This window comes from Narcine bancroftii, chromosome 3 (genome assembly GCF_036971445.1).
Source record: "Narcine bancroftii isolate sNarBan1 chromosome 3, sNarBan1.hap1, whole genome shotgun sequence".
Classification (NCBI taxonomy): domain Eukaryota; kingdom Metazoa; phylum Chordata; class Chondrichthyes; order Torpediniformes; family Narcinidae; genus Narcine; species Narcine bancroftii.
Window position 1 is genome coordinate 91139713 of NC_091471.1, and position 12145 is coordinate 91151857.

Below are 12145 nucleotides of genomic sequence, written 5' to 3' on the forward strand. Positions count from 1 at the left end.
TCCTTTCCCTTCTGTGTTTTGTTTCTTCCAGCTTATCTAAGACCCTACACTTTAGAATTTTGTTTCCCTCACCTGTCAGGAACATCTCGGTGCTCCCGGGTAACCACCCCATCTTCCTCCAGCGATCTACACATATTCGGAGAATTCTTTGTTTCTCCAATGCCTCTTTACTGGTATTTCGCTTCTCTAATTCCTGCTTAATTTCCCTAATAACTTGGTCAAAGGTCTTAGCAGGCAACTGTGCAGCCATTGCTGCAGGGTCGCTTCCTAATGCCTCCCTTAATTTAGGTTCTTGTCCATTTAGAGGATCTATGTTAACAAAAATCGCCTTTAAAAATGTCTCCTTGCAGGCCGGATGACAAAAGTTTTTTAGTGAAACAGTCTCCAAGTCTGGTCCTCCGGTGGACCTCAGACTGTCCTGTATACTTTGATTGCTCGTCTTCCACTCTCTGTTTTCCCAAAGAGGTCTGAAAGTTAGGTTATAACTAGGAAACCAAGTTTTTGGGCTATATTTTTGTCCAGTTTCCCTGTACCAATCTATGAATTTACGTAACTTTATCCCCTTGGAGATGCTGGGAATACCTTCATTTAACTTGTCAAAAATATTTCGAATAAACCGTGTGTCTCTTAAGATTCTGTCAACTTTTTCATTGATATCTCCTACCTGATCCGGACACAGCTTTTGCAGTCTTTGGTCGTCGTCGTTGTTCACCAGGCAGGCATCTCTGAGTACTCTTTTTGTCGTCTCAAGGTCTCTAATGTCCGCTGTGGTATTCCACCATGGCGAATTTGGGAAATAAATTCTTAAGTTTTCAAGTGTACAGACATTATCATACCTACCGGACATTTATAAGCGAGTCTTATACAATTGAGACCAATAAGCCTGAACCTTCGTTTTCTTTCAAAGCCCAACCTTCACGTGGGAGATTTCTCCTCTTAATAACCAGTTTTGGGCAGAAAACTCAGGTCCCCAATTGTTCTTAGACCACCTTCTCACTCTATTTGACTTTGCAACGTCACAATAAAGACTTTTTAAACTCTAGTAGTTTGTCGGCGAAGCACTTATCAAATGTCACTAAAACACCTTAAGGACTTTTATAGTTTTGTCTGTAAACACTTACGTGTTACAATCCTGGCAGGTGACGACCTTCAATTATGATCGTCTAATTTGTCCGATCTCCAGTTCTTACTGACAATCATAAAGATTTTAAGAGAGAGAATTTTGTTAAAACAGGCTTCTCTGGACCTTTTTGTCAGCCGGCTGAGATGAAAAACAGAAACCGTCGTCTAGTGTCCACTCACCCATCACGTCGGGGTCACCAAATTGTTAGGTCTGCTTTGTTCGAGAATGAGTGAGTCAGACACCAGACTGAGTCGAAATCAAGGTTCTTTATTACTGGATTGTAACACTTGCAACTAACAGTGTTAGTTGGAGAAGGCACATTCTCCTGATATCAGCAAGTGGTGTTTTTTTTATACCTCAGGACACACACTTAGTAAATTATCATACCATTACACTGTCCAATGAATAAGCTGTTGCTACCCTTCACTGTTAGTCTGCTGCTCATCAGCTTGTTAGTGCCAAACTTATCTTGAGCGTACAAGGTCACACCTGCATCCTGTTACTCCTTAGTACTGGGTGACTCCTTCTCTGGTCCCATCTCATGATGTTTTTACCTTACACAATGCAGTTCTCACGGTGGCCAGTAGGAACTTCCATTCGTATTTCTCCTGCCCGAGGTGTATCTGAACAGTCCGTGTGCCGAAGGTCTTAATATTAGTGCTGTTTGCTGCCCGCAGGGTTGGGGTTCATGCTCTCGTGCGGGTCTCAAGGGTGTTTGTGGGCAGCACGCTTAACTCTGCTCTGGTGTCCACTAGGAAATGCCTACCATTTGTTTTGTCCACCACATGGAGGAGGCTGTTTGTGTAGCCAGCCGTCGCAGCCATCAGCGGTGGCTGGCCTGCTCATTTCCCTGGTACAACCAGGGTTGGCGGCATTTGCGAGCTTGTGCTCCCTAGCGCTTGTTATAGAAGCTCCAGGTCGACTGGTGCTCCTCAATCTTTTGTCTGGGGGCAGTTGTGGCTGCCGGGGTGCGGGGCGGGCAACCTGATTCAAAGTGGCCTCGTTCCCTCTCTTCATCCGCCACAGCACGTCGGTGCCATCTGCGACCTTCCAGAGTCTGAAAAATCCTTGTCCACTAGCAGGAGCTAGATGCCCCCCGGCATTTGTTTGAGGAAGGCTTGTTCAAATATCAGGCAGGCCTTGTGACCCTCTGCCAGTGTGAGCATCTCATCCATCAATGTGGACAGGGCTCTGTCCTCAGGCCATTGAGGTGCATCAGCCTGGCTGCGCTCTGCTGACGGGAGAGCCCAAATGTGCTGAGGAGGAGAGTTTTGAGGATGATGTTCTTTCCCTCCTTGGGAGGATCATGGATCAGGTCATCCACTCTGGGTGCTGTTTCTTCATCGAGGACACTCACCACATGGTAGAACATGGTGGAGTCTGAGGTAATCTACTGGAGTCAAAACTGAGCATCTGCCTGCCCGAACCATGTGAGGGGCCGGTGGGTCCAGAAGGGAGGGAGCTTCACTGAGGCGACGGTAATTGCTGAAAAGTCCATGTTTGGAGACCAGATATCATCTGGGCTCATCGGGGTAACCAATGTAGCAGCTGCTAATACACAGAAAACACCACTAGACTCAGTGGGGTTTCCAGTAGCACTGTTTATTTGAATTTCGCGCATGCCCCTTTAAGGCCAACGGGAGTTCCGCCCCTCCCTGCGGTGACATCATCACGTGGCCTGGGGCGTGAGCAGTGGCCTAAGCCACGAGGCACTGAGTAAGCCCTGACAGCGCCAGCTTCTGCAGCTGCCTCGCTAGTGCAGTGGTACAAATGGGGCCGGTTCGCTCACAGAGATGTGCACCGCCACAACTCTATACATCTAAATCACGTTGCTGTTTTACCTTAAAGTACTGAAAAATAACTAAGATGCAAAATAATTTCAACAGGAGCACTCATTTTAAGTTAGTCATCATTTGAGAAGAAAGTGAGGCATTTCCTGCCTGAGAGGGACATGGAAGGATTATCAAAATAGCCTCAATTTTAGGGGGAGAGGGTGGGAAGACCAGGGCATGGAAAACTCTGGCATTCATTGCACAAGCTTTGCTTTAAGACAATGTAATCCTATAGCACCTAAACAGTCAAGATAAATGCAGACATGGGTAACATTTTTTTTCACTAATAAAAGAATAATTAGCATTTCTTCCTGAGCATGTGATCTCAAATCTCACATTTGTTATCATGGTATATGCTTGTCATGGTCAACATTTTCAGTGCACGATAAGGCAAAGGTGGAGTCTCCATGCACTTTTGGATTATTGCTTGTGATTTATTTCTTCAGGCTTGTGTATAAGTTACTTGTTGGAAAGAGGAACTGTTTTCATAATCAGCTCAACCAAATGGAATAACTATGCCAGGATAGCAGAAATAAGCTTGCAAACCTTATAACGAGCAAGACAATTCCAGCTATCTGGATAAAAGGCAGAGACCAGTCTGTTGCACTGTCACAACCAACAATAATTACTTCATTTAATTAAGCAGAGAGATTCACAACTGCTGGGCAGAAAGCTAGTAGAAGGCCTTAAACATGGCATCAATAGCTGGCTTCCAATGTTTGGTGAGATAGAGCAGTTGCAAAATACTGCACTATTAAAACATTCTGTTTTCTAAAATGTGGTCTGACCAATATTTTCTGCTCAATTTTAGTTCTCCATCTTCTGTGTTGTCTAAGACTCTATGCTTGCCTTAGTGCATTTAGCTGAATCAGTGTTGTTGTTATCACACCAGGGGCTCTTCACTCAGCTTTTTTTTAAATTGAGCAACTCAAAAATAAGAATTTACTTCTTAATTGTTCAGGGTTTAAAATATTTATTTAATATATACAATTCGGCATAAACGATTGGCCCATTCAAGTTATAATTGTATGTTTTAACTGCCAAATCACAGCGGAACAAAAAGTCTTTCAGAACAATGATAATCGCTCAACCAAGACTCATATTTATGTAACAAGTGGAATCATGCCAGAATTTCAAACAAAGACACATTCAATGGAACAGGTGAATAATAACCTCAGTGTTATTTCAAAGAAAACTATTTAAATCTATGTCTGAAAAAAGCATTCATTAGACAAGATCAACTAAATACTTTAACTACTTCCCTTTGCCCTTGACAGTGGGTTACATTGCTTGGAACTCCAGCATTCTTTTAAATTCAGAACAAGATCTTTCATAATGGATTCCAATGGTACCTGGATGTCCCTTAACAAAAAAAAATTAGCATCCAGGATAAATTTCCAATTCCTTCGTATGTAATTTTTCTGTTGAAATGTGTAGTTAATCAATGTACATTTAAAAATAATGCTTAAATGTTTCAAACTAAGACTAAACATATAGAACTTTCTCATTGTGGATCTTCAGCGAGGAAAAATTCAGAATCAGGATTTATTGTTATGAACGTCATGAAATTTGTTTTATAGCAGCATCACACTGCAAACATTCATATAAACCACCTTACAAAAATAAATTTTAAAAAAGTCAGACTGATATAACTCCAGGGGTACAACGAATACAACTGGAATAACAGATACATGCCATTGATAAAGTGAACTCCATCAGAAGCTGAATGAAGGACCTCTGGCCTGGGATATGACTTGTATGCTTCCAATGTGACAAGCACCAAGCCTACTTCTTTGTCTATATCTAACAGCGTTGACTGCTGGAGCCTTGATCATGCAAGGTTGTCCTGTCCCCTCTTCATTACTATTTTGCCAAGTTTTCTCTCACTAATCCTTTGAGCAAAGAAAAAAAAAATAGACTGGGTACTCCAGCTACATCAGTTTGCTCTTAAAAAAAAATCAAATGTCATAGTTTTCATTCACATTTGTGAGTGAAGTTTGGGAACAACGTTCTCAGTATAGGAGACAGGAAGGGTAGTTTATTGGAGGTTTGTGCTGTGGAAAATGCATCTAACTTATTTGAGCAACCCTCTGGCAAAACTAATAAAGCAGATGAAGGAATTCTTCCAAAGATGTTAAAAGCGTCATTACAGATCATTAAAAAAAATATTTTATTTAGTATAAAACTTAACAAACATATCACGATATTTCAAACTTAATCCAAATACATGTGGTATTTTACATTTAAAAATGTAAAGAATACAAAAGAAAAAAAACTTCCTCTAAATCTCCCCCCCACCCCCTACAATCTAAAAAAAAGAAAAAGAAAAGGGTCAAGAAAACCACAACAGGAGAACTTCATTTTCCGAGACTTATATATTCATAGACCCAAAAGAGAAAGGGAATGTTTGAGATCCATTGTCATCACAGGTTTTAATACATTACCAAACTACAGCACTATGAGAAATGGAGATCAATTTCATGCACATCGGGGGGGAAAAAATAGTCAATATGATATAACAAAAACAGAACATAGTTTGGATAATTCAGGTTTTTAGATGTCAAACAGCTTGGCCGAAATTTTGTTTTTCTCGTTGCTCCAGCTCTGTTGCCCACATATTCACCGAAGTGGGTGAAAACTTTGCTCTTTGTACAATTACTCATTCGGTTATTTGACATATGTGTTACATGAATGCTTTCCTTTCAACTCCCATTTCTCTTTAAGTTTTGGTGATCATCCTATTACCTGTGGAACTTAGTAACTGAATCTCAGTTTAGTTAATAATTTTTTTCTTATTTGTCCCGCTCCTCTGCTGGAAAAAACAGAGGTGATTATTGGGACCAGTAAAGATGTTTGTTTTAAAAATTTCTCTGCTGTGATTCCTTGGCCATAGTATTAGCTCAAAGGTAAGTTCACCTTAAGGGATCAGAGAACATATGGAAAGCATTTTAGGAAGTTCAGCATGCTTGTATTCTTATGCAGCTGGCTCGTTCTACTTTTGTGGTTTGGCCTTGAGTAAGCATCGTAGTCATACCATAGGCTACAGTCTCATTTTACTTATTCAACAGTTACTCCGGTGATGGGATATGGAAGAGAAGAGAGATGTGGTGTTGACGGTTAACATTTACGGTGAATGTTCTTGGTCTTAATAGGCACTCAAAGAAGCGCTTCAGGATATAATAATTTTTCAGAAGGGTGTGGAAGAAGGGATGTGGCTTATTCAGCAGCTGAAACACGTGCAAGTTGTTGAATTCAGTGCACATGTTGCAATTCAGGAAATTACACATCCAATTACACATCCACACAGCACCTTCACCTGTTTGCACTCTCACTCTTCCACGTGTTGTTATCCCATTTTATTCTCCCCACTTTCTGAGAATCCTCCCATATTTAAAGAATGATCTAAACACGAACGCTCTTTACAATGGCCATTAGAACTCTCAACCCTCAAGTCATTGGAATGTGTAAAGAAACTGAAGCACTGTGGTAAATCTGTGTCGCACAATGGCATTTCCCTATTCCCATCACTGAGCATTGGTCGCAGAGGATATTAATCAAGGGCATTCCCCTTGATTATAACAGTGTACGCACCCATTATCATTCATTATTGTACTACTGAGTTTCTACTAATAAAAGCCATGATATGTGTTTAACTGCCCTGCATTTGATCTCTTCATTATCTGGCACATCAAGCACCCAGAGAAAAACCAGCACAGGGAGAATTTGGAAACTCCACACCAGCAGTACTTGAGGGCAGGATTGATTTTGGGTCACTGGAATTGTCCTTACTGTACTTAGTCTTCTTTTAAGATATACAGTAAACTCCCATCTTTCTCTCCATCCACAATGTGATTACTGTGTTCAAAATACTGTTTGAGGCCTCTCTTTTTTCCTTCACCAGATAATCTGGATTACACATGTGAATAAATTACATCTTGGCTGCTATTTCTCTATTGCCGAAGTGAGATCACTAAAGAGAAGTAAAGTTGAAGAGTTGGGCCGTGACTGATCACACAGTGAATGTGCAGAGGAAACAACATTGGAAATCAATGGGATTCTGGTGTCCGTGATAATTTGAGACAGGAAATAGGACAACCCCACCAAGTGTTCAGTAATACTGCCTTTCCAGCAGTGAAAGAAATATGGTAATCTTTGAATATGATACTTCCTTAGTTCCCAGTGCTGATTTATTTTCAACTCTGGACAATAGCAGTCAGTAAAGCTTCCACATATCGATTACACCAGTTATACAAATTTCTTTTAAGACTTCGACATCCCAGGACTCAAGCCAATCAGCCCCAGCACAGAACATTGTGCCAGTTTGCTCAGCTAGGTTGACACTGGGTTTTCCACAGATGGACCACAGCTCACAAATAGAACCAAGCATTGTGTGGAGGCCAGGCAAGCAGTATGAAGGTGGTCAGTTGTGGGGAGTTCCTATCGGTGAGCAGGTAGATTAATCTCAAATGGAAACAATTGATTTGCTGTTGGCATAGTTCCTTGTTCCTGCTGTAATTATTTTGCTGCTGTACAATGTTGTACAGAGCAGAGAACAGCCCAGTTATTCTGGAGATTCTGGATGAAGAGTACTAGAGTATGAATCTATTGAAGCTCTGGTATTGGAAGGGTACCCTGGGCCTATTCATTCCTCCATCATAGATCTATTTGTAACATGGATTTTTTTGGAGTGATGTTGGACACCATTAGTTGGGGTTCATACTAGTGTTATCAGGAATATTTGTCTCTGACTATCAATCCCTTGAATCAATGAGGAGGGTAAAACATCAGGGAACTAGGAATGCTGTGGGACAAGAGGTTGTGGCAGCTCTTTGAGGATCTGATGTATACCCAGGTGAGGCCTCCCTAGTGGTTCCACACCAGCTACCATTAGAAGGAATAGAGCACCCCTCGGTTCACAAGTTACCCAGTTGACTAATCGTCATACAAGCGGAGGTGATGCCCTACACCAGCCTTTCTCAATCTTCCTTTTGGCTATGGCTCCCTTAGGACTCTGCTCAAAGTTTATGGGCCCCCTTCCCTGTGAAGCAGTCAAGTTTTAGTTTCTTCGGTACTTCTTTCCTACCGACTGCATTAAAAAAAAATGTTTTATGTGAGGTGAAAAGAAAGCAAGGCTTTTACTTAAATGTACTGTGGCTCCCAGGGTGGGGGTGGGGGTTGGAGGAGGCATAGGACCCCCGTTGCGAATGGTTGCCCTACATACAGGGAAACTAGCTAAAGTTATAAAGTAGGATGCCTAATTGTTCGGACTGCAAACTTTGCAAAATTAGTGACAGGCAAACAACTCATCAATGAACTGTCAGATGCATTTCTATTGGAGCTAACTAACAACCCTTACTGCCTGTTCACATGTGTATGCATATACAAGCACTCACACACATTCCACCCAGATTCAAGATGGTCCTTAAAGTCATGGATGTCTGGTTCATAATTTGAAATGTAGGTTGAGATATTAGTGGAACTGACTGACTGACAAGAAGAAACAGAAGTAAAAAACACAAAAATCTGCAGAGTCTGTGATTGAAGTAAAAACACAAAGCTGGAGAAACTCAGCAGGTCAAGCAGTGTTCTTCACATCTTCTTTGGCTTGGCTTCGCGGACGAAGATTTATGGAGGGGGTAAGAATCCATGTCAGCTGCAGGCTCGATTGTGGCTGACAAGTCCGATGTGGGACAGGCAGACACGGTTGCAGCGGTTGCAGGGGAAAATTGGTTGGTTGGGGTTGGGTGTTGGGTTTTTCCTCCTTTGTCTTTTGTCAGTGAGGTGGGCTCTGCGGTCTTCTTCAAAGGAGGTTGCTGCCCACCGAACTGTGAGGCGCCAAGATGCACAGCAAAGGTAAAAATACACAATTAATGTTTCGGACTAGAGCCCTTCACCAAGGTATGGAAAAATGTTGGCAAGCATCCAAACAAATGAGTGGGGGAAAAATGTGGTCACAAAGGCTCGAGGTAATAGGTGGAGAAGGGAGGGAGAGGACAGCAGTGATTAAGAGGAGTGGGGATGGCTAAGTGAATAGAGGGGAAAGGGAGGGAGGAGAACTGAAAAGGGGAAGGGAAGGGGAGGGGGAAGAGGAGATCAGGTTAGCAGAAACCATAAAAATTGATGTTAAGGCCATCTGGCTGGAGAGTGCCCAGACAGAAAATTGTGTTGCTCTTCCAATTTGAGGGTTGTCTTGGTGGGATACTACACAAGGCCATGGTCAGACATGTGAGTCTGAAAGCGTAATACAGAACTGAAATGGTTGGCCACTGGGAGGTCCCTGTTACTGGTGCAGACAGAGCAAAGCAATCTCCCAATCTGCACCCAGTCTCTCAGATGTAGGCCACAAAGGGACCACCGGATTCAGTAAATCAGTCCTGCGGATAAACTAGTGAAGTGTTGCTTCACTTGAAAGATCTGTTTGGGGCCCCAGACCATAGTAAGCGAGGAGGTGTGGGTATGTGTGGCATCTCCTACAGACACAGGGGGAGGTGTTGGGTGGGCAATTGGCGGGGAGGAATGAGTGCACAAGGGATTCACAGAGGGAGTAGTCTCTATGGAAGGCAGAGAGGGGCAGAGAGGAGAAGATGAGTCTGGTAGTGTGATCCTGTTGAAAATGCCGGATGTAGGTGACTCACTCAACTATAACATCGACTTTTCAGTTTTCCTGCTAATTAACCTGCTCTCCTCTTCCCTCTCCCCCTCCCCTTCCCTTCCCCTTTCCAGTTCTCCTCCCTCCCTTCCCCTTCTATTCACCTAGCCATCCTTCCTCCCCTTAATCACTGCTGTCCTCTCTCTCCTTTCTCCACCTGCCATTGGGGAAGGTGTGCCTTTGCGACCACACCTTCCCCCCTACTCTTTTGTTTGGACACCTGCTGACATTTTTCCATACTTTGATGAAGGGCTCTAGCCTGAAGCATCAGTTATGTAATTTTACCTTTGACAAAAATAAACTGCTGGTTCGTCTCAGTTAAGGTTATATGCAAACAGCTAATTGTAGCTATTAAACCAATGAGTTGTATGTTAGGGTCCTTTCAAATCAACACAACTCTCTATTCCAACATGAAATCTCATAAGGACACAAGTTGGACATTTTGTACAATAATTCGAGAAAGGGTGCAGAATGCTATTCTGCCAGAGATTGGGCAGCAAAAACTCAGGAGGATGTTGCTGAGACAGGAATGCTTGGTGTGAGGACAGGCAAAATAGCCTGAGACTGTTTGATTAGTAACAAAGGAAGTGAAGGGCTGACCTTATAATGTCTTGAGGGGCATAGATAAGATTGGTAATCACAGACCTTTTCACAGGGTAGGTGAGTCTAAAACAAGAGGGCACAGGTTGAAGGTGAAAAATTTAAAAGGGATCTAACGGACAACAGCTTCCACGCAGAGGTTGCTATGTACATGGAAGGAACTTCCAAAAAATACATTTGAACAGGGTCATGGATATGAATAGTTTGGACCGATATGGGCCAAATAGGGCCATATCACAGTCAGGGTCAAATTGAGCCAAAGAACCTGCTTTGGTGTCGCATGCCCCTGGAACCCTAATTTAGTTTCCAAGCACCAAGAGAATAATTACTTTTTACATTGCTTAGTCAAGATTCCCAGAGTGTGAGGTAAATCCTGCAGCTGGACATCAAGCCATCTAACTCAGATTCTTATTTATTTAGTCCAATAAAGAGTATTATGTCCATGTCAGATTGGCAATAAAGAACCATAGAACAGAAACAGGTCCTTTTGCCCATCTCGTCCGTACCAAACTATTAGATATACTTCTTACTATTTGACTGATATATCTAATTGCTATTCTTATTCCTGTTGGGCCAATGGATCAGTCCTTTGGCTGTCTGCCATCCTTCTGATCTGTGGCTATGAAAGCTGGAAGTCTATTCATGCTACTACCACTTTAGAAATAAACAGTTTAATTCTCTCTTAACCTTGTTCAACAATGAGTCACTGATTGAACAAGAACACATTGTCATAGCTTACATGCAGCCTTAAAATTTAAATAAACAAAGATCATGTTTCAAACAACATAGAGTGGATGCACTTATTTAAAACATTCCTAAGCACAAAGCTATTTTTGTTTAAAACATGACTGAATCAGAAGTATTATTTTCTCCTTTTCCTGCTATTGATTGTTTTCTTCCTGGTGCCATTTCTCATGCAGCATCTTTCTGTCTACCTGTCTGAATGTAAAACTATAGTTATTGCTCCATAACGGGCTTAAGGACGAAGGATTAATATCCTCTGCGACCAATGCTCAGTGATGGGAGTAGGGAAATTTCACAGCATCAGACTTTTGGAAATGCCATTGTGCGATAAGCCACAAAAGAGACTTGAGAAATTCACTAGATTGATTTGCTGCCTTTCACTAGAGAGGAGGAAAGACTCCTGTAGTCGGGGGGAAACTGACCATTGAGAAAATTATGGACGCAATCTCTCATCAGGTCACCGTGATGTGAAATGCTGCAGAATATTTTCCATTCCCAAGTACAATACTAATTAACTTTAATACATTATTTCTTTATTTAAATAACTGTAGAGCGCGTCAAAAGAACCAAAGACTTGTTGATCCAAACCAAGGCTTTTATTAACTAAAGACTGGAGCATATCACAAGTAGGCCGACCAATTCAGAATGACCTAGTCTGGCTAGGAGCAATCCTTTAAAACCTGCCAATAGGTGTGGCTTACCTCTCAGCCAATCACAGTCATCCTACACTACAATCTGTACATATACACATTGGTGATAGAATCTGTACTATCACATTCACCCCTTCTTTGCGAACTGACCCCAGGGTGGATGGAGGTTAGGGGCTGTACTGGTCAGGGGGCCTGACCATCTGACGTGACCGCCATGGTGCCAGGATTGGGGTCATCGGAGTCGTGTCGCCGGCAGGCTCTAAGGGGGTGGCCACTGCTTCGCTAAATTCCCCAATGGCATTGTCGACGGTCTGGCCTGAGCTGGTGGGGTGATGCTGGTCCCTTTGTTCAAGCACATGACCTGGGGGAGAAGGAATAGGGGGAGGTTGGGTTAAAGGCACTGCTGTGCCTGATCCTGTTTGGGCTAGGTCCTTTACCAAGACTGTGTCCTCCCGCCTGTCCGGGTACTCAATGTAGGCATAATGCGGGTTCACATGGAGCAGAGTCGCTCGGTCAACCAAGGGGTCATTCTTTGAGTACCAGACGT

General features: G+C 42.6%; 1 long non-coding RNA gene across 6 annotated transcripts in view; it reads left to right on the plus strand.

Moving 5' to 3' along the window:
* Positions 1 to 12145, plus strand: part of LOC138757357 (uncharacterized) — a 116266-nt gene that overhangs the window by 49060 nt on the left and 55061 nt on the right. For all 6 annotated transcript variants that reach the window (XR_011353532.1, XR_011353530.1, XR_011353527.1 and 3 more), the window contains one exon: positions 6857 to 7100. This is a non-coding gene — a long non-coding RNA (uncharacterized lncRNA). The remainder of the gene's footprint in view (positions 1 to 6856; positions 7101 to 12145) is intronic.